This window comes from Condylura cristata, unplaced genomic scaffold (assembly GCF_000260355.1).
Source record: "Condylura cristata isolate star-nosed mole 26May11 unplaced genomic scaffold, ConCri1.0 scaffold00011, whole genome shotgun sequence".
NCBI lineage: Eukaryota > Metazoa > Chordata > Mammalia > Eulipotyphla > Talpidae > Condylura > Condylura cristata.
The window spans coordinates 19,230,161-19,251,611 of NW_004567112.1; the positions used below are offsets into that span (position 1 = coordinate 19,230,161).

Below are 21,451 nucleotides of genomic sequence, written 5' to 3' on the forward strand. Positions count from 1 at the left end.
CTTTAATCTGAAAAATTCATCATTCAAGCCAGGAGTCAATGAGTCATGTGTGATAGACTTGTTTCCTGTACTCCCTAAGGCCTTAGCATTTGAATCTTGAGTAGATCAGATATTCCCTCTCCTCTTGCTTCTAGCCCCTGGTCAATTTGGAAAGACACCCACCATAATTGGGTTGTTTCTGAACTCTCCCGAGTTAAAATCTTAGAGGCATCTATCCGTAACAAGTGGCAGTTTGGGGTCACTAGTGGTTACTCAACTGAATCTTCATCCAAATATTTTACTTTATTTGCTTTACCAGCTCATTATTTAAATTATTTTTCCCCCTAAACTTAGCTTAGAGTCTGTCTGAGCCTTGACCACATGTGAAGTTTGACATTTAAAAGGTCAGCTGGTTTGAGTTATTTGTATGTAAGAGTCAACGGATTTGTTTTTCTTATTAAACAGGGAAATGTCTATTGTTTTTTCCACTTGAAAAACTAAATAAAATGTACAAATATCTCATGAGCTTTCCTCAGATTTTCCCATAAAGTGTTTGTGTTTGTGCTGAGACAAAGCATAGGGAAGTTCCAACCTCAAATGGTTTGGAGACAGTTCACATTCAAATGCTGGAGGGTTGGGTAAGGGGAAAGCCATGGAAGGAAGACTTCTCCTGGGTCACTGGGGAGAAGAAGGTTAAGGTGTGACTTCTTTGCATCTGTTATAGCTCTTTGTAGGATTGTAAACTCCACTACGGAGCCTCATGTGAGCTGTGGCTGGGGTGGGGCAAAGATGGTAGCAGGTATGAAGCTGTTTGAGATATTTTTTTGCCTCTTAGCTTAGATCAGCTACATTGTCCATATCTTTCTTAGCTTAAGCTTCCTTGGAAACTAGTAGCTGAAAGCTCAGAAGTAAATTGTTGGAGTTTACCACTTCTCTGTCCTCTAAAGACTGGTTCACATCCAGAAGATGATTGTAGAATCCAAACCAGATCGTGTCCGTCCTTTGCACAAACCCCCTGTTTTTCCATAGCCTGCACAACCTGAATTCCAACCCAGCATGATTGAAAAGTGAGCTGAGGTGAGGGGCAGTGTGAGGGAGGCAGTGTGGACCTGGCCACTGATTTGTAGCAAAGCTATAATAAAAAAAAATCAACACCTCTATTTAACTTTTAGTTTTTTGGTCACCCTGGCAATTTTCAAGTTGTTACTTCTGTATCTTTTTATTGTAATATTAGGAGCTTTAATCCAATATATTGTTGGTACCTTCTTGAAAATGTGGGACTTTGGTAAACATGTCCAAGGAGTGGAACTGCTTGGTCTTCTCTCTCAAATTACTCACCTTCAGCCTGGTCCCTATTTGTTTCTCCACTTCATTTCCTTTTCCCAGTCATTTTAATTTTTCCTGCTGCTTTTGGCCTCAGGACCTTCACAGGTGCTGTTCGCTCAGATTGGAAGCTCTTTCGCTAGCCAACTTCTGTTCACTCCTGAGAACTCAGTTTAATTCAGTCCCCAATCAAAGAGGATATGTCTTGAATACCTGAGTAAATAAATAAAGGATATAAAGATGCAGATCTATAGTCCTCCTCATGGAGCATGCCACCAAGACAAGTTCTGAATGTTTGACAAGTCCTGATAGGTGATAACTAGTAGGTTAGAGTATCCAGAACGCTTACGAGAGGCAGATCTCAGAAATATTTAATAAAAAATGGCAATAATAAAAACGTATATAGAGGATAATTCAGGACAGAAATAGGCAGGCTCAGGACTGTTACATCTATATCTCATCCTGAATATATATAAATCTGTGATAATCTTTCAGTGCAAAAAGATTGATTTATAGGTTAATGTATCTATCTAATATCATATAGACCATATATCATAACCAAGATTAAATATTGAGGCAGGGATAATTTTAGCTGAGGTTTTTGTTACAGATTTCACAAAGTAAGTAAGATTTATTTATTTATATCCAAAAGGGTAGGTTTTATTATTAAAAAGGAAAGAAAAGGATACCTGCAGTGACACAAGAGGGCGGGAAGAGCAGCCTCTGAAAGGGACAGGTTTGTTGAAAGAGATGCCTGCGTTGTCACGGGCTGGCGGGTTGGGAGGAGAGCCCCCTTTTCCAAAGGGGAAGCCCTTTCTGAAGAGAAAGGGACTGCATAGTTCCAGGCTAGGAGAGCGCAGGACAGGTAGGTTTTAGAGAGAACGTGAGGGCTGGTAGATGCACAGTAGGGACGTTAGATACTGGAAAAATTCCTCTCTGGGAGAATGAACTATAGGACTTGGGAGTGGAGTGAGGGGAGAGAGAATCACTCAACTAATATTCAGGCGCAAATGACTTGGATCCAATGCTTGCTCTGCATCCAGTCTGTTCCTTTGTTTTTGTACTTAAAACGCACATCACCCCAACTGTGTGAACACAGCATTACTTGTTATATTCTCGGTGATGAAATTGAAATTCATGCAAGTTCAGTGTCTTGCCCTTGATCACACAATTCGCAGGTGGCAGAAACTGATATTTTAAGTCTTATTTGGAATCTAGTGCTCTTGTTGATTTATTGTATGACTTCTTATATTTCTTACACATAGTCCTCACTTAAGAATCCTGGGCTGGAAGTAGATTGTAGAGGGTTTGAATATGAAATTTGAGCTTTCCTTTTTTAGGCAGTAGTATTTATCAAGTCTTTTTTGATCAGGGGAATTGCATAATGAAAGTAATATCTTGGGGAGGTTATTCCGCTAGTCACGTGGAGGGTAGGTGGGAAATGGGGGAATCTAACTGATGGAGAGACTAATAAGAAAGGTACTGTTGTGGTCTAGGCACGAAGTAATTGGTGCTCTTGTCTGCATGCTGGAAACATTATATAGTTATATTTATAAAGGCAGTTCCTATGGTTATTAGAAAGATGAAGAATCAACATACTTGGGGAGGATTAAATATAATGAGCAGGAAAAAGAATGCAAAGGCGATTTTGAGGTTTTTGAGTCATCTAGGAAAATGGTTTTGTCTCCTCCATTTGGAGAAAAAACACTGATTTTGGGGAAAATATGAAACTAGGTAATTTATATGATGTTAGCAAGGCATATCCTTGGAGATATTCTGCAGCCATGATAGAGAGAGGGAGGGAAGGAGGTGAGGAGGGAAGGAGAGAGTTGAGAGAGAGAGAGAGAAACTTGGAGGAGGAGTCAGGGCTTGATAGATTTAATTATTAGTTGGCTAATTAGTGGGGAAGCAAAAGTCCTGATTGCAGATGAAATCTCTTGAAGTCGAGAGGGCTTTGGTAGAGTCAGAAGCAAGAGGAAGGAGCATTCATGCTTGGGGAACTCCAGCTATCCAGAGAGAGAGAAGGGGTGGGAGTACCTGAAATACAGGTGAGAGGTTGGGAAACCAGATTAGAGGAATACTAGAGAGAGGAAGCAAGGTGCTGAAGGACATGAAGTGTGATTGACAATGTGGTGGTGCCAGATGCTTGATGATTTCAGGTAACATGATTTCTAAGTTATTATTAAGCTGATAATTAACTTCTTAGCTGAGAAAAAGATCAAAAGTGTCAAGGAATACCAAGCAGCACAATTTAATTCTGTGTTCAATAATACATTAATTTATTTATAACATGTAAAAGCTATTTTCCTTTAAATCTCTGTAAAGAAAACTTTAGGGATTATTAGGTTACACATTCATGAATATTTGGAAATAACTGGAAAATAAAATATACAAATAACTGGAAAAGGAGGCAGTTGAGAGACAAGCACAATAAAAATTCAGGGGGTGATGGTCAAAGTTCCTGAGGGTATTGGGGTGGGGAGAATTTTTGTGTGGTTGTAGAGAGCCATGGTGGGGTCCCTGCTTCTGCAAGACAAGTTCCTAAGCACATAGCTAACTAGAATTCAGAGGTGAATTGTGTTAGAGGCACAAACAGTTGTGAGATGACAGATGAGGGAGAGATTTGCTCTGCTTCAGGATACTAAAGGAATACATTAAATTTTTTTTTCTGTTTTCAGAAACTTTATCTTACTTTTCAAGTAAACTTTATCTTGCTACTATAAATGGAAAACCAGTTCACTTGCCATAAAAAGACAGTCACTAAAAATAAAGATAGTTTAAACAAAATAGTGTTATTAAATTCTAGCTAGGTGGTGTTGCCTATTCCTTGGCTCTGAGACCGAGTCCTTATAAAAAGAAAGTTTAGCAAGTGTCGGAGAGATGCTAGTGACATATTAGCATGGCACTGAGACTTGCTCCTTAACAAATCAGAAAAAAGAATCGAAAGTGGGGTGACTTTCTTGTTAAGTGAGCCAGTGCCACATGGAGACTTTTGTCACCTCTGCTGATACAGGTGTCACTTCTTTAGAAGTTCTTTGGTGAATCACCAGTTCAGATTTGAGGTTTGACAGATGTGATACCAGTAGAGAAGAGGCAGATTTCATGGAAAAATTTGGTATCTGAGGCTGTGGGCTGGCAGAGGCTGAGGCTAGGATATTCTTGTGGAAAAATTGTGCACGGGAGTCTACTGGTTTCGATGGTGGCAGTAGAAAGCAGGGGGAAGGCTTGCCTCTCTTTTGCAGTCTCAATTTTCTGTCTTCAGAACTTATTTTGTGTTTAGAAGGCAAGATGAAGTCCTGGATTTGTAATGCCTTCTTTCTGGCTGTCTTTATCTAAATGAAGGCCTCCATCCCAATCCTCTGTGAGTTGGCTGTAGACTATAAATGCCTCTGCTGATGTGAATAATGGGCGCTTTTTGAATACAGATGACATTTATATACTGAAAATGGACTTCGCTAGTAGAGTTTGCTGGAGTTTATCAGCTTCAGAAGTACAACCTCTCAAATGTAGATCATTGAACACGTTAGTATCATTTCACAAAACAGCTTGCACATGCAGTGTTTTGATGCCTTGAAATCCAAGATAAATGCTGTCTGTCAAGACGGAAAGTGATATTTTATTATGGACGAGGCCTTTGAAGAGACACAGGTGCTGCATTTGGCTGGACATCAGCAGCCATTGGGGGCTCTTTTCCCACTGGCCTTTTATCCTCTCCCCCCAGAGATAATTTTGACAAAGGACTGGAGAGACTCCTTTGCAGTTAAGTGGGGAATGTGAAATTTCAAGGTTCCTAAGATCTATCTTGTTTGCCTTAGAGGAGCCCAATTTTAAGATTGATAAAAATAGTAATGTGTAGCAGAATTCAACAAAGTAGTGAAACTACTCCCCAAGAAAGTATGCATTCATGACTCACACTTCTGTTCATAAAACATGACCAATTTTCAAGGCACCCAGGATAATGATCAATATATTACCTTCATGTTTTCAGTGCCTTCTCTGCTCATTGTGTGCTTGATGCTGGTTTTTCTTTATATACATTATCTCTAATTTTTACCTGCACACTGTAAAGTAGATATGTCCCCCCAAATCGAGTTTCTTGTGGAACCGGCCAATATTACAGAGTTGGAAGTGGTGGAAAGCTTTATGCTCAAATTGAGTCTGTGTCTTTTAATTTGGTTCCTAAACTACATGGTAGTCCAGGTGAGGTATGACTGAACTATAGCTAACTAACAAAGTCAGTAGAAATATTATAGACCTTTAATAATAAGTTTACATTTTCATCTCTCCTTCTAACCATGCGACATATGAGATCACATAAGCATAAGACAGTGTTAAAACACAAGGTTTAGAGTCAGACAAATCTGATTTGAGTCCAACTCTATCACTTACTAGTTCTCTGATTTGGCAAGAGATTTCAGCTCTCTAGAGTTCAGTTTCTTTAACTATAAATCAGTTGTCATAACAGTGCCTGTCTCTTAAGGTTATAATTATTAAATGAGATAAAGTAATTTAAGTGGCTATCACATTGCCTAGCATGTAGTAAATGCTCAGTAGTAGATAGCATGAGAAATAATTGCTATCATTACTCATTCTTTTAATTAAAGTTTGACTTTTCCTGTTGCATCAGCTTCCATCGTTCTCTGTGTGACCTCCTTTTTTCTTGTAATTTTTAAAAAACGTCATTATGTATTTGACTTTAACTTGTTCTCTACAAGGCCCAAATAGGGCCTTGTATATAAAACACACACATACACACATGTATTGTTAAAAATCTCATATGTAATTCACTTAATCTGATTGTGTGTGCATGTGTGTTTGAGTGTGTGGTTAACACAGAGAGGCATTCTGAGATACTAACCGTATAGGGCATTATTTTGTTAACAGCACCACTGATCTCCTCTTGGGAATACAGATCCATCTTTAAATAGCTAACTTTCTGGAAGATTGGTGACTAAGATTGTCAAAGCTTACAGAGAGCAAATGCTGGAAGAAGGGACAGGCCCTCCAGCTGTTCCCTTTCTTCTCTCTCTGCAGATGTGAACACTTCCCACAAACCCCCTATGAAAATGGGAGAAGCAGAAGGGAAACTGTTGAGTTGTTTATTTTATTGCAAACAAAGGTTAAGAGCGTCTTTTCTGAATATTTTTCTTGGAAGCCAAGAATGAAATCTTATATTACTTGACCGATATGTTTATTTTGAGGGATTTTAAAATTTAACTACCTTGAGTTGTGTCTCTGTTCATGACATGTGCACATGCTCTTCTTAACACCCAAGCACTCCGATGAAACAATTGGGAAAAGCTGTTAAGGCAGTAGGGGGAAGAGGAATGAGACTCTAGAATCGGAAGCCACTTTATTGATGGAGCACACAGAATTAGAAGGTGTCAGTTCACAACAAAGGAACTTAGAAAACCAGATGCCTCATGGCCTCAGGCTTAGGTGACCTTATCACATTCTTGTCACAAGTGAGGATGACCTTGTCACGAGGACTGAAAACACTCCAGTCTAAACTTACTACATATGTCAGTCTCCTGACTTCATAACACTTTTCCCTCATTCAGTTTTTGCCAGTTCCTTTGCTTTCTTTTCTTTTTAAAAGATTTTTTAATTATTTATTTATGCATACAAAACTGGGGTACAGGCCAGAGGTGCGTGGGTGGTGAGAAAATTCACCAGGGACAGAGTGGGAAGGAGAACAGGCTAACTGAGGAAGTACACTGCTGAGGGGAGCAGCAGGTGGGTCAGGAGAGGTATGCAGAGCCATGTGGGTCACCTCTGGGGTGGGGTGGAACTCATGCTGAAGTGGCTTTAGCATCTTAGTGCTGTGCTTTAACCTGCTGTGCCACCAGGAAGGGCCTTCCTCACTTTCTTTTGATGTCAGAGACACACAGAGTTTATTCTCACAGGGCATTTGTACTTGTTTTGCCCTCTGAAATGTTCTCCAGATCTCTTTTTGACTGCCTGTTTCTCCTCATTAAGACTTCAGGCTATGTTTGCACCTGAGATCCTGCTTCCCTGACAACCTCTGGGAAGAATGCTACTTGCTTCCCTTCTTTCTGTGTTAGGTACATTGTCACACAGGCTAGTGACGATATTACCAGCCTCTCTTGCAGCTAGATGTTGCCCTGTGAATAAGCTTTGTTCGATGAAGTATAAATGAAAATATATTACTTTGCAAACAGTCCCTAAAAGGAAGGAAACACATTCTTTTTTCTCTCCTTCGTTGTCTTCTTTGCAATAGCAAACATGGTGACTGGGCTTTGGGATCAGGGGAGAGGCAGTTACTTGCTACAGTAGAAGAGACATCTGGAAAGCCCGAGCCCCTGGGAGATCTATGAATCTGTGAAGTAGTTCAAGCTTTTTAAGTGAGAGAGAAGTAAATTTTATCTTACTGAAGCCACTGCTGTTTTTGGTTCGTTTGTGTATTGAGCCAGACCTGTATCGTGCCAGTTAAAGTGCCCTTTCCTGTATGAGCACACCATGCTCTGGCAGGCCATGGTGCGGTGATTTGTCTAACCAATGGCACTCTGTCACAGTTGGGAACTCATTTCTTTATTTATTGTTTGTCCTCCTATTTAGGGTAAGTGCTGTGGGGAAGGGATCTTATCTTCCTGGTTCACTGTGTTGTTCTCAGAAACATGTCTAGCAGGTACTCAATAATGAAAAAACTTGTTGGGTGAATGAAATTTACTGATTAAAATCCCCCCAAACATATCAACATCTGCCTCTACAGTTCTACTCCCATGAGTAGATGGTTTTCCTGGGAAGCACACCTGTTTTCAGGGGGTGGGGGGATTTGCTAGTCTTAGAGTTTTATGTATCGTGGATGCTTTGCTCCATGGACTATTTAATACTCAATTTAACCTTCATTTCTAATATCTTTGTGGCAAACCATTGTCATCTCTAAGTACTTAAAACAAATCGAGTTATTCTTAGCTTCACTATAATGTAAGCTAAGCTATAATACATTAGAAAGAAATAAGGTGGAAAATGCTAAGTTATGTACTACTCACCTCGTATGTAAAGCTGTTACTTCAAATAGAATGAAAGGCTTTTATTTTCTTAATTTCTCAATGGTGTGCCAAGTAGGACAAAGCTGGGGCTTTGTGGAATTGCACTCCCAGGCTCCCAGCAGGGCTGACTGGGGTTCAGCTTGCTTTCTCCTGTGACCCATGCAGAAAAACCTGAGATCTCCCCAAAAGTGATCTGAAGGTAACTGCTGGTGACATGAGAAAATGCTTAGAATACTTTGCAAGTTGCAGAAACTTAGGAACTCTTGTTAACTCCTGAAAATTCTCAGAGAGAAAAATGAGGAACTACCTAGACCTAAAAGGTATTAATATACACAGGTAATCTATGGGAAGAGGTGATTAGATTTGATGTCCTGGGCTCAGCATGGCGAGAATGAGTTCTCTGGACCCATAAGAGCAAAGGTGGATTGGAAAAGGTAAGAGGCTTCAATGTTTTGTTAAGGGGTGACAAGGAGCGTAATGAGAATAGAAGGAAAAGTAGAGAGAATGTAAGAGGATATTACAGAGCTGGACAGCAGAGCTCACCCCAGAAAGGACTTTGTCTTCAGAGCCCCCAGTGTTCTACTTTAGGGGTGCTCAGCAAACGGTGAGCTGGTGGTAAAAGTTGGCCATTCTCCTTTGTGTCACCATCAGTACTACCCATTATCTCACGTTTCAGAGTGAGGGAAGTGGTCTCCTCCATTATATTCCTTCATGTGAATCAATAGGCTTCCTACACTGGAGTACAAAGGCACAGAAAAATATATTAAAACTCATCTGAAGATTTCCTTTCTATTAAGGAAAAGTAAAGGCATAGGAGAGAAGGAACTTTTCAGAAATGTCAGAATGTAATTTCAGCTTTGGTGAACTTCAAAGGTTGAAACTCATTCTAGTCTCCCTAATGCTATTGGTATTGTCATTTTGGAGAAGACTTTTTCTTTTTTTAATAATATAGTAGTTTATTTTTGCATCATTTTGTGCCTTTTTCCATCTCAGTTGCAATCCCCTTGGGCTTCCCATCACCACATCACCCGTGTGCCATCACCATAGTCCAGTCATTTCCTTCCCCCCACTGTTTTTGATCCCATTCCTCACTCTACCCCCATAAAATGTCTCTGGTATATAGCTGTTCATTATTATTATTATTTTCTTGCCTGCTGTGAGTGAAACCATCGGTATTTTTCCTTTTTTAATAAAGAAGACTTCTACTGACTTCTTTGGTGCTGCTAGGGCTCTTGACAGGTAGAAAAGGGAGAGATGTTGCCCAGGCCTCTCCTCGTCACTGCCACCGTCCTCTCCAACATCTTTCTCTCTCAATCCACGTTCCTCATTAACCATAACTATAACTGCTATGTATTGAGTGCTTCTTTTAGATTTGACACTATTCTCAGTATTTTGTTTATATTGCCTTTTTAATCCTGGCAAATTTAATTTCCAGCTTACAGGCGAAGAAGCTGAGACTTAGCGAAGTGCTCAACATTGCACAGTCACCAGCTGGCAGACTTGAGTTGGAGACCCGGGTCTGTGGACCCCAAGCCTGCGCTATTCACTGCTTGCCCGCATATGGCCATCGTCTCTTTCACACCTGGTGTTTCACTCTCAGCTGCCATGGGTCATCCATGTAAATCTCCCCCAGCTCCTCATGGTCCCAAGTGGTCCATTCCTTCTACTGCTTCATTGTGACCATCTGGCCTGAACTAAGTGGGCCACAGACCTCACGCAGGGCTGAGTGGATAACTCAGGTCCCCACAGTGCACAGACCTACACGAGAGTGGAAGGGACCAAGCCAACCAGCAGCACAGTTTGGTGCAGTGAGATGACTGACTCTTAGGGTTCTTGCTTGTTGGACAGAAGCATGAAATAAACTGGCATCGATAGGGGAAGTGTTGCAGTCACGGAAGCAGACTTGATTAGCATGGGCATGTGGCAGAGGCCAGTTAGCAATGCTCTGTTTGAGTTGGAAAACTCCTGTCCATACCAGGGAGAGCTCCGAATGAACCATGGCTCTCACAGGGATGTGACCACCCAGGCATTTGACTGGGTATCACAGAATGCTAGGTCCACCCAGGTGCCATAGGAAGCCCGACCCTCTTGCGAGATATGGCCCCTCTGTCCACTAGGAGTCTTAGGCATCTTTTTCAATTATGCAGTTGTCTGTTGTACTCATTTGGGACTCTGGCAGAAAGGGGCGGAAAAGAAAGTGTGGGTTGGATCCCATGAATCATTACTCTTCTTCAGAGTTTATGGACACTCTTGCTATGGACTAGATTGTCCTCCACCTCTCTCCACTTGTAGGGTGAGACTCTAACCCTCAATGTGACTGAATTTGGAGACAGATAGTACTTTTAGGAGGAAATTAAGGTTAAGTGAGATCATAAGGTGGGGATTCTATCCTATAGATTTTGTGGTCTTATACAAAGCGAAAGAAAGGATGTCTCTTTTTTCCTCTGCCCACGTACCACGTACCACGTACCATGTGAGGCTCCCACAATGAGGAGTCCGTCTGGAAGCAAGTAGGACCCCTCTCCTGCACCTAACCTTAGGCTTTGGAATTAGCTGCCTGTGCTTGAGATTGGGCTTCACAGATTATATAGACGAATTTGGCAATTCACTGTTACCTTTCCCTTGACTGCTTTTTCTGTAAGATTGGGTTTAGGACAGCATGGAGAGTCCATATCATGCTTATATCAAAAACCTGTTTACTTAAGTAATAAGTTAATGTTAGCTTTGTTATTATTTACTAAGCATTTCCTGTAGAGGATACCATACTTGGAAATATACTGAGAAATACTGTCCTGCCCTTGGGGATCTTGCAAGTATGAAAAGCAGCTTATAGGATTGCTATGAAATTAAGAGACTTAAGTAAATTCCACATCTTTTAAAATAGCTTCAAAATTCCTGTTTTCCAGCAACGCTACTGTCATGCGTTGCTGCACACTCAGTCTGTCTTCTTAAGCTTTTGAAGTCAGCTACACTAGGCTTTTTTTTGCATCTTTCTTCCTAGTCCTGTGCACAATGGGGCCAAATATTATACCTCATGTATTACTTTTTTTGTCACTTCCTTGGTGCTTCTCCAAAGCAGACCCTTTTCTTGCTTGTAAAGGCAGTAGACTTCCTTGGAAGAACATCTAGTCCAGAGGCTTCTCATATCACATGTGCTGACTTTGTCATTTATTCACAAGGACGATATATTTTCTCGCTGAAACAAAATAGCAGTTCTGTAAGAGTGAGCCACATATCTTCATTGGTGTGAAAGGGATAAAAATACTTTGCTCCTTCCTCCACTTGGACCAGGGTTGTTTTGTTTCCATAGAACAATAGTCATACTGTTGTCATCCGCAGAGGGTGATGGCAGCGTGCTTTTCGTTCGAAAAAGGAAAGGGGTCAGCGTTTGTCTCATACTTGCACAATGACTGGTTGCCTCGCTCCCTCAGCTTGCGCCTTTCCTTTCCGGGCTGAGCTAGGAATGTGACAAAGGAAGTAAGCGTGGCTTCTTGTCATGGCGTTTACAGACCTGTCCTCACGGAACCATCACAGGAACTCGCCTTCTTTGCCACCTCTGCATGAAGTTGTACAGAGAGCTGGATGCAGGCTGGTGTGATAGTAACAGATCTGGCAATAGTTAGAACCCACAATGGGTGAAATCTTCCCACTTTCCTTGGGCTGCAAGTCACAGGGGCACTATGTGGGTTTTGGGAAAGGAACCTCTGCCTGTTTTCCTAACTCAGTGTACAGAGCCGACGGAACAAACTTCCTTAGTCATTATGAGCAACTGTATGACTTTGATGGCTGTTAGAAGCTAGACTTCTGATGGCCTTTTTGTTTTATTGACAGTTTTATGTCTAAAAGGGTAAAGAAGGAAAGCACTGAGAGGCTGTGTCTTCTACATATGTGCTACACAGGGAAAACTATCAAGAGTTCAAATATGAGCAAAAAGTCATTTTTTAAGGGAAGCAATGAATCCTGGAATAATAATAATATACATTGCATATCTGGAAAAATAATACAGAGCATTATGAAGAGTGCTTGTTGTGAACATTTAGAAGGGAAAAAAAAGAGCCAACTTGTGTTCACTAAGAAACATGGCCAAGGAAAACTTGCTTCCTCTACTTAGATGAGGTTGGTGGACTGATGTACTGGGCAATTCTATACACAAAGGACATGATGACTTAAGCAAATCAGTTTCCACAGGTTTCCATGTCATACATCTTGTAGCTAAAACGATGAATTTGTATACCAGTGTGAATTTGTAGTTGAATAACCATTGTGGATTGATAACAAAGCAATGTTAGTGTTTTAAGTTCTATCAATAGGTGTACTATGTCCGCAAAATGAGAGATAATGGCCCTACTGGTTAGTAAAATTAATAATAGGAAGGAAGGGCTTTGGCTACCCAGCTGACCGTTCTTCCCAAAACCAGCTTGTTCAGGAGACAGAATAGATGTGCAAGCTGAAGAAGGTCAGGGATGAAGAAACTTGAAACTATCCAGAAGTAGATGAAGGGAAGAGGAAACTCTTTACTTAAGACAAATATTTTGATAGTGCCAGATCAGGCAGAATGAGTGTGTTATAGGTTTCCTGAGGAATGGTGTTGTGTCTCATTGATTCTTTTTAATCCAACGTCATTCCTAAAGCCAAGCAAATTATGCCAGGAAGAGAAAATACTCAGTATAAAAAATTATAGAGTAAATTACCAATGCAAATGCAAAAATAGAGTTGGTTAGCTAGCTGACAATATGCCCTGCCAACACCTCTGTCTTTAGAACCATACAAAGAGAATACTCCAGTGGTAGAGTTTGTAGACATCCTCTTCAACTCTTTCCTTTCTAGATAATGAAACTGAGTATCCAGAGAGATCAAGGGGCTTGTCCAGGATCCCATAGCTAATTAAAAGCACAAGTGGTTCATAAAATGCTGGTCTCTAGGATGTTAGCTCTTCCCTTGCCTCGTCCTACCTTCCTGCTCTTTGCTTCAGGTGCTTCATATAAAAGTTTCTTAATGTGTCTTCATCTGAGTGCTTGCTGTAGATGAACATATGTCAGTCATTTCTAAGCTTATTCCCAGTCTGTAATTTTTGTTTTGCAAACTGATCTGCATTCTTATTCGTGTACCTATGTGGCCTCTTAGCATCTCCTTGCCACTCCCAGTTTGGGATTTTGGTTCTCAATGATCTTCTAATTTTTTCTTCTAGAAGTACCAAATGTGATGCTTTTATTAGTTAGATATTGCCTCAAAGTTAAATGTCTTCATCTACAAACATTCATTATCTCACTTTCTTTGAGGAAGGGGTCTGGGAAGGGCCTTGCTGAGTGATTCTGGTTTAAGAGTTTTTCTGGGATTTCAGTCAATCTAAGCCCCATCTGAAGGCTGGACTTGGGGAGGATCCATTAACAGACTCATATGTTGTAGGCAGACTTCTGTTCCTCATTAGCTCTTGGTTACTAACGTCAATTCTTTACCCTGTGAACCTTTCCATATATTGCCTGACACAACCTATGAACCCATTTAGCGACTGGATTCACTTAGAGCTAGTGAGAAGAGAGAGACAGAGAAACCATTCTCTTCTATAACAGTCATGGGAGTGACACACCATCTACCATATATTATTTGTCATACAGACTCCCTGATACAGTAAGGGAGGGTACTGTACCAGAAAGTAGGGGTCTTTGGGTTATATCTTGGAAGTTAACTACCACAAGAATACAGGAGTGATTTCTGGAAAGGAGATCTAGAATCAATTAAAAATTTTGAGGCAGCTCTCTTGCTGCCATGTGACTACAGGTGCATCTCTTTTCTTTCCCCCTTTCCTAATAAACCTGTCCTGTTAAAATGTAAAAAAAAAAATCTGTTTTAAAGAAGAATGCATTCCTGTAGTCCAGAAACAGAATAATATAGAAGATATTCAATACAAGTCTCTCATTCTTACCTGCATTCTCCTTGTTCCTCATCATTATTTTAAAAGTTTCTTGTATATTAATTACAGCAGAGATATGCAAAATAATATTATAAAGGAACATACAGTAAATATTTTAAGCCTCATGGGCCATATAGTTTCTGTTAACTCCATTGTTATAGCCTGAAAGATCCCATAGATAACAGTAAGAGAGCATGGCTGTGTGCCAATAAAAGTCTATATATAGACACTGAAATAAGAATCAAAAATTTTTCTGTCATGAAATACTTTTTTCCCCCCAACCATTAAAAAATATAAAAGTTGGGCCCTCCCTGGTGGCACTGCAAACCAGCTTCAGCCGCTTCAGTGCAACTTCGATCCCCAGCCAGGGAGGTGACACACATGGCGAGGCAGACCTCTCCTGACCCGCCTGCTGCACCCCTCAGCAGTGTACGTTGTGGATCTGCCTGTTCTGCTCCCCACTCTGTCTCTGGTGAAGCCTCTCACCACCCTTGCACCTCTGGCCTCTGCCCCAGCTCTGTATGCATAAATAAATAAACCTTTTTTAAAAAGAAAGGAAGAAAGAAAGAATTTTTTAAAATTATTTATTTATTTTTTATTTTACAAAAGTTTATTTTTACATCATTTTGTACATTTTTTCCCCATCTCAATTGTAATCCCCGCGGGTTTCCCATCACCAAGTCACCCATGTGCCATCACCATAATCCCGTGCATTTCCCTCCCCACCCCCCTGTTTTAGATCCCATTCCCCACTCCACCCCTGCAAAATGTCTCTGGTATATGGTTGTTCATTATTTTTGTTATAGAAAGAAATTTTTTTAAAAAAATGTAAAAATCATTTTACTTAGTTTGTGTTTTGTATTAAAACAGACTGATTTTGCCCAGTGGCATTCATTTGGCAACCTCTATTTTAGACTTTCCTTGTATCAATATAAGGCAGATATAAATACATAGTCTTATTTTTTTTCTCCATCAGGGAAATACATAAGCCACTCCAGACTGAGCCACTTATCTGTCTTTCAAGTTTTGTTAAAAATTCTTCCCCAGCCAGTCTAGGTCTTCAGCAGCTGTTTGGTATGCTTACTCCTTACAACACTTGGCTGCTCCTCATCTTGTTCAAAAAAAAAAAAAAAATTAGTATCTAGTACCTTGGATCAGTAAGATCCAAGGAGGCTTTACATATCATCCTACCTGAGGCTTTACTCACCTGCTTACTCCTTGGAAATCTTGAAGCCTTGAGTTTTTTAAAAATTTATTTTAGCAAGAATAGAACTCGTACTACAATCTCATTCAAGGAAAATCTTAGTTTGCTGCTGTTCATAAACAGTGGCAAAATGGAAAATTATAGGATTTTCAGTGCTATGTTGCTAAAGCTTCCAGTTTCTATTTCTTTCTCTGGCATGACAATTCTGTGTTTCTGGAACTTTGTGTCTGCCCTGTGCATTTGTAAGTCACATTCAGTGTTCCGTGGAGGTTAATAGGAACGTGGCAGGATTTTGATGATTCAAGGGAACATCAGAGGCCACAGAAGACTTAAAGGAGGGGTGGGTTGTGGTAGAAATGTGGAATTTGGTGGTGACCGGATAAATTGAAGCTTGTTTATATGTCTGGTTCACTTTTTTTTTTCTTTAATTTAGAATTTTGGGGCAGGGGTTCCATGTCATGGAAAGAATAAGAATTTAATGTGTCCTAATAACTGCCTTTTTTCTTTTTGACCATGTGGGCTTGGTGGAAAAAGCATGTCTCAGATTTAATGGTGCCTTGAGGACATGTTGATGTTTCCTTGTCATGACCATTGTTGGTGCTGGGAAGAGGAGAGACAAGGAGAGGGTATTTAGGCAAATAGGTCGGTGGCAATGTAAACAGAACAAACTTTCCCAGCTATGCAAAAAGCTAACATGAAGCATGTTTCCTTTCTCATGATTCCTATAGTGCTTGCTGATGGAGGGTGGGTAAGTTAGGACCTGTCTTCATTAGTGGGGAATCTAAGGCTCTGAAATGCTCTCCCTTCAGTTCAGCTGTATGCTCTCAGTTCCACCACTCTGTGTATTTCTTTTTTAAAGATTTATTTATTTTCGCATACATGGACTGGGGTACAGACCAGCAGTGTAAGGAGTGAGAAGATTCACCAGAGACAGAGTGGGGAGCAGAACAGATGGATCTACTGACTATACTGCTGAGGGGAGCAGCAGGCAGGTCAGGAGAGGTCTGCTGCACCATGTGGGTGACCTCTGGGGCCGGGGATCGAACTTAGGCTGCAGTGGTTGTGGACAGCTTCAAGTGCTGTGCTTTAACCCCTTGCACCACCAGTGAGCTCCTGGTTGTATTTTATTTTAATTTTGTTTCTTGCCCTTAATTCTTATTTTGACTTTTTCTTCATCCTATACACTGTCTTAACTACCTCCCACTGGCTCAGAACCACTTTAAAAAATCAGATTTATAGTTTCTTTTCTGAGATCACATATTGTGTTGCTTCATAAGTTTATCCAGTAAGCTACTACTGACAGGAAAAAGGTCTTGTCTGTTGAGGTATGCTTTTGAGCAGGGAAAGACAGTCAGTAAGTAATAAATATTATAACTGAGTAAATGTAGTATTTTAAAAGTATTGGCCCTCCCAGGTGGCGCAGCTGGTTAAAGCACAGCACTGAGAAACTAAAGCCACTTCTGCATGAGTTCGATCCCCGCCTGCCCCGGAGGTGACCACATGGTGCGGCAGACCTCTCCTGGCCCGCCCGCTGCTCCCCTCAGCAGTGTACTTCGTTGATCTGCCTGTTCTGCTTCCCCTCTGTCTCTGGTGAATCCTCTCACCCTCCGCATCTCTGGCCTGTACCCCAGTTCTGTACGAATAAATAAATAAATCTTAAAAAAAAAAAAGTGATACAGTATTAACTGGGACGGACCTAGATAGTTTTATTCTTATAAAATAAAAGCAAACAGAAAGACAAACATCGTAGGATCTTACTCACGTGTGTTATATGAGGAAAACAAATGAATGAACTAAATAAAAGAAAAACAAAATTTTGATCTGTAAGATAAATTAGCAGTTGCCAGAGGGAAGGGGATGGGTAAATCAGGAAAAGCAGACACCGGTATCGCGAAGGATAGATTTGGACTTTGAGTAGGGAACTGAAGTAGTATATTGATATGCTGATTCTCAGTTATGTGCTCCTCAAATTTATCTAATTTTATAATTAAATGGTACTTCAATTAAAAAAATTAATGTGTGGCATACAACTAAAGCAATGCAGGATAAGAATTGCACTAAATGCATATGTTAGGGGAAAAAGGCTCCAATTCATAATCCATGCTCCCATCTTAAAACAGAGAAGAGCAAAATAAACTCAAAGTGAGGAGGTAGGAAATAGGAAAGAGCAGAAATCTATAAAATGTAAAATAAATACAATAGAAAAAATCAATGAAACAGAAAGCTGTTTCCTTGAAAAGAGCGAGCAAATTTAGAGACTAGCAAGACTGAAAAAAAGAGAAATAAATCACCAGTGTCAGGAAGGACACAGCCTTCCTCAAAGCCCCCGTAGATCAGAGGTATAGTAAGGGAATAAACAGATGCTACACACCAATTTGACATCTCCAACTGAATTGACCAACTCCTTGAATATGTAAAATACTACAACTCCCCAGTATGAAATAGCAAATTTGAATAGCTATGTAATTATGAAGATAAATGAATTTGTAATATAACACTCTCAAAAAAATAAATTTTTAGGTTCAAATATTTTCACTGGAAAATTTACTGAATTATAGTAATTCTATGCAATTTTCCCATAATATGAATGTGAACGTTTTAAAATTTATTTTGTGAGTTGTGTCACTTTAATATCAAAATCAGGGGAAAATACCAATAGAGAAGACTATATATACCAACATCCCTCATTAATATTAGCAAATAGAATTCAGCAATATATAAAGTCAGTTATACATCATGACTAAGTAGAGTTTATTTCAGAGATGAATGGTTGGTTCAGTATTTAAAAGGCAATGAATGCCATTATGATATTAGCCAACTAAACAAGAAATGTGATATATCATCAATTGGTGCAGAAAAGGCATTTGACAAAATTTAATATTTGCTTATGATGCAAATTCAGAAAAAATAGTTATCAAGGGGAACTTCCTTGAAAAAGAGCATCTTCACAAAGCCTACAGTTACACTAAGTTACAGTTAGGCAGGAAACGGCTTTTCACCATTAAGACTGGGAGCAAGGCACGGATATCTGCTCTCAGCATTCTTATTTAAAGTCATGTAGATGGTTCTAGACCTTGCAGTAGGTCAGAAAAAGAAATTAAAGCCTTAAAGAACAGAGAGGATAAAGTAAAGCTATCCTTACTTGCATTGACATGCCTATGTAGAAAAACCTAGGGAATTTACCCACCTTTCAAAAAAAGCAAAAAGCAAAAAACAAAACAAGTGAAAAATGTGGTCAGCAAGATTGCAGGATATAAGGATAACATATAAAAATCAATTATATTTCCATATGCCTGCAGAGAGCATGTGAACACTGAAGTAAAGAAAAGCATTATCATTTATAATTGCTCATAAAGTTAAATGCTTTGGTGTAAGTCTAACAAAACATACGTCGGACTTGTATGCTGAAAATTATGGAATGCAGATATGAGAAGCTAAAGAAGACCTAAGTAAAGGAGGAGACACTGTTTTTTATTGACTGAAAGCTCATGTAGTAAAATGTAAATTCTCTCCAAAGTAATATACAGATTTAACATAACCCCTATAAAAATTCCAGGACTTTTTTCTGTAGCTATAGCGACATTATTTTAAAAGTTAGACAAAAAAGGCAAAGGAAGTATAAAAGTGATTTTGAAAAATCAAGTGGAAAGAATCTACTTACCGATTTAAACACTATGTGTCTGTAGGAATCATGAATCTACAATATTGACAGAAAACTAGATGCATATATCGTAGCAGAGGAGCATGTGTGGGTGACAGAACATCATGGAAATTATTCCCCTTAATAATACTCTTCTGCACCAACAGGAGGAGAACTGGGATTGCAATGATTTCAGAAAATTTCCTCCCGGGCTCTGGCTCCAGTGGCTTAGGGAATAGACCTGGCGGAGAGGTCTGTGCTGATAAGTGATGTCACAGTTGGGCAGAAGAGTATGTGCTAATGAACCATGCAAAGCCTCAGTCACTAAAGTTGGGGTGTTACAGATGTGGCTTTATGGAGCCTTATTTACCATGAACATTTAGATGGTAATTGGAGCACAAATTGTCTGTTAAAATAGTTACTCCAGCTTTCCCCTGACCATCGTAATCTTCTGGTAATCCCTCTTTTGGCCTTCTGCAGCTGTCTGCCCCTTATTCAGAGAGAGAGGACAGCTTTTTCCTTTGCTGCTGGGAGTGAAGGCTGAACCTTAATGTGTGGCCACTTACAAAGCTTCTCAGCTTTCTAGTCAAAAAAAAGGAGGCCAGATCACTTTATATGGTGACTGACTCTGCCGATGTGGAGAGCAACTCTGGCCACTTCCAGAGCAGATGTTCCCACTGAGACAATGACATAAATAATAGTAATTTCTAGTTACCGAGTACTTAGTATGTGCCAAAAACTGTGCTAAATGCTGGTTCTGCGGTGGCCCATTTAATCCTCAGGACAAACGCACTGGAGAGGCGCTGTTATAATCGGTTTCCAAATGAGGGAACTGAGGATCGGAAAGGGGAAAAACCTTGCCAAGGGTCACCGGATTTGAGCACCCGGTGGAATCAGGATTTAGACCCAAGTGTGTCAGAGTCCAGGGCCTGTCCCTGGGCCGCCACGCCAGACCGCTTCCTTTAGCAGGATTCTTGTGTGTTGACTTTGAGGCAATGTCATCCAAATATTCTCCTGGCAGCTGGTTGAAGCTGCTCGTAGCAGGAAAGGCAAATCTCCTGAGAAGCGGGTGGACTTGTACTCCAGAGAAGACCATGTTGTCCGTCTGAATTACTTGTGCCCCAGGGGCGTGAAGAGGAGACTGATTACTTAAGTTGAGCATTCACTCAGTTCAAAACAAAATTCTTAAGGATAGAGTTTTCACTATTTTTAGTTCAATTCGGTTTTATGGGAACTTTAATCTAATTTAATTCAATTATATGAAATGTTAGTAAAAAGATGCTCTGGAAGTTAGAATGGAACATATGACCCAAGGGAGGTGGGTAGTCATTAGGCATAAAATGTCTGATTGTGAGGGCTGTTAAACACTGGGCTGTTGTGTAATCTCTGGAAAACCTGGAGGACCAGCTATATTTCCATCTCCAATAGCCCATCAGTGGTTTAGGTGCGAGGTTCTCTGAGGCAGGGGGATGGGGGGTGGGGTGGGAAGGGGAGCTCATGTCTTGTCATGATTGTTGCTCTTAATAAACGGAACAAATGTGTCAGCTGAGGTCCTCTGAGAGTAGAAACCAAAAGGGGACATAGAGGAATTTTATTTGGAGAAATAGACATGAATAAGAAAGGGGTAAAGGGCAGGTGGGACTTCAGAGGGTAATGCAAGTCTGACCCTTGTGGAAGGAGCAGAAGGAAAGCAGATAGAGCAGGAAGAGCTTTAGTGCACAATGCCGTTCTGAGAAAGTCTTGGCGGGGCTGACTGGGACTCAGGCAAAAGTTTCCCACTGGAGCAGTCCATTGTTGGGAGGGCAGCCTAGCTGGGCGGTACCTTCTGTGTTAGTCTCTGCCTGAGTGCAGCGCTGGGTCAGAGTTTGGGGGAGGAGAGGATGTTGGGAAGGTAGGAACCTGGCTTCAGTACTGCTGCAGGACAGCTAAGGTGGAGCAGCTGGAGGCCATCACGCAGCCATACTTCAGCAGCAGGTTCTTTGGAAGAGAGATCTGAGCGGAGCATCTCCGTGCCTGCCACGGTTACATATTGCCTTACCAAATTGAGGTACTTTACTAAAATTTACTGCCATTGTCAAAGTGCACCAAGAAGCAGACTTTCCATTTCAGTATTATTTTCTCCTAAAAGTAAATTCCCTGGTATCAAAGTGCATTGTATATAAAAGTCCCTTCATCCAACCAGCTGAACTTTTATTTTTATATTCTCTAGATGCTGCTAACGCTGTCATTTTGGTATCTAATAATTTTTCTAAATATTGTAAATTTCTGTTCAGATGTACTAGATGAAACCTTTGTACATAGTTTTACTTACATTTTCCCATAGATATTTAATTTTCCTAGAATAATTTTAATTTTCTATGTTGAGCGTATTTATAATTTGT

General features: G+C 40.3%; 1 protein-coding gene across 2 annotated transcripts in view; it reads left to right on the top strand.

Annotated features, from left to right (window-relative positions):
• The window catches only part of HPSE2 (heparanase 2 (inactive)), a 414,871-nt gene that overhangs the window by 129,020 nt on the left and 264,400 nt on the right, over nucleotides 1–21,451 (top strand). The window lies entirely within an intron of this gene.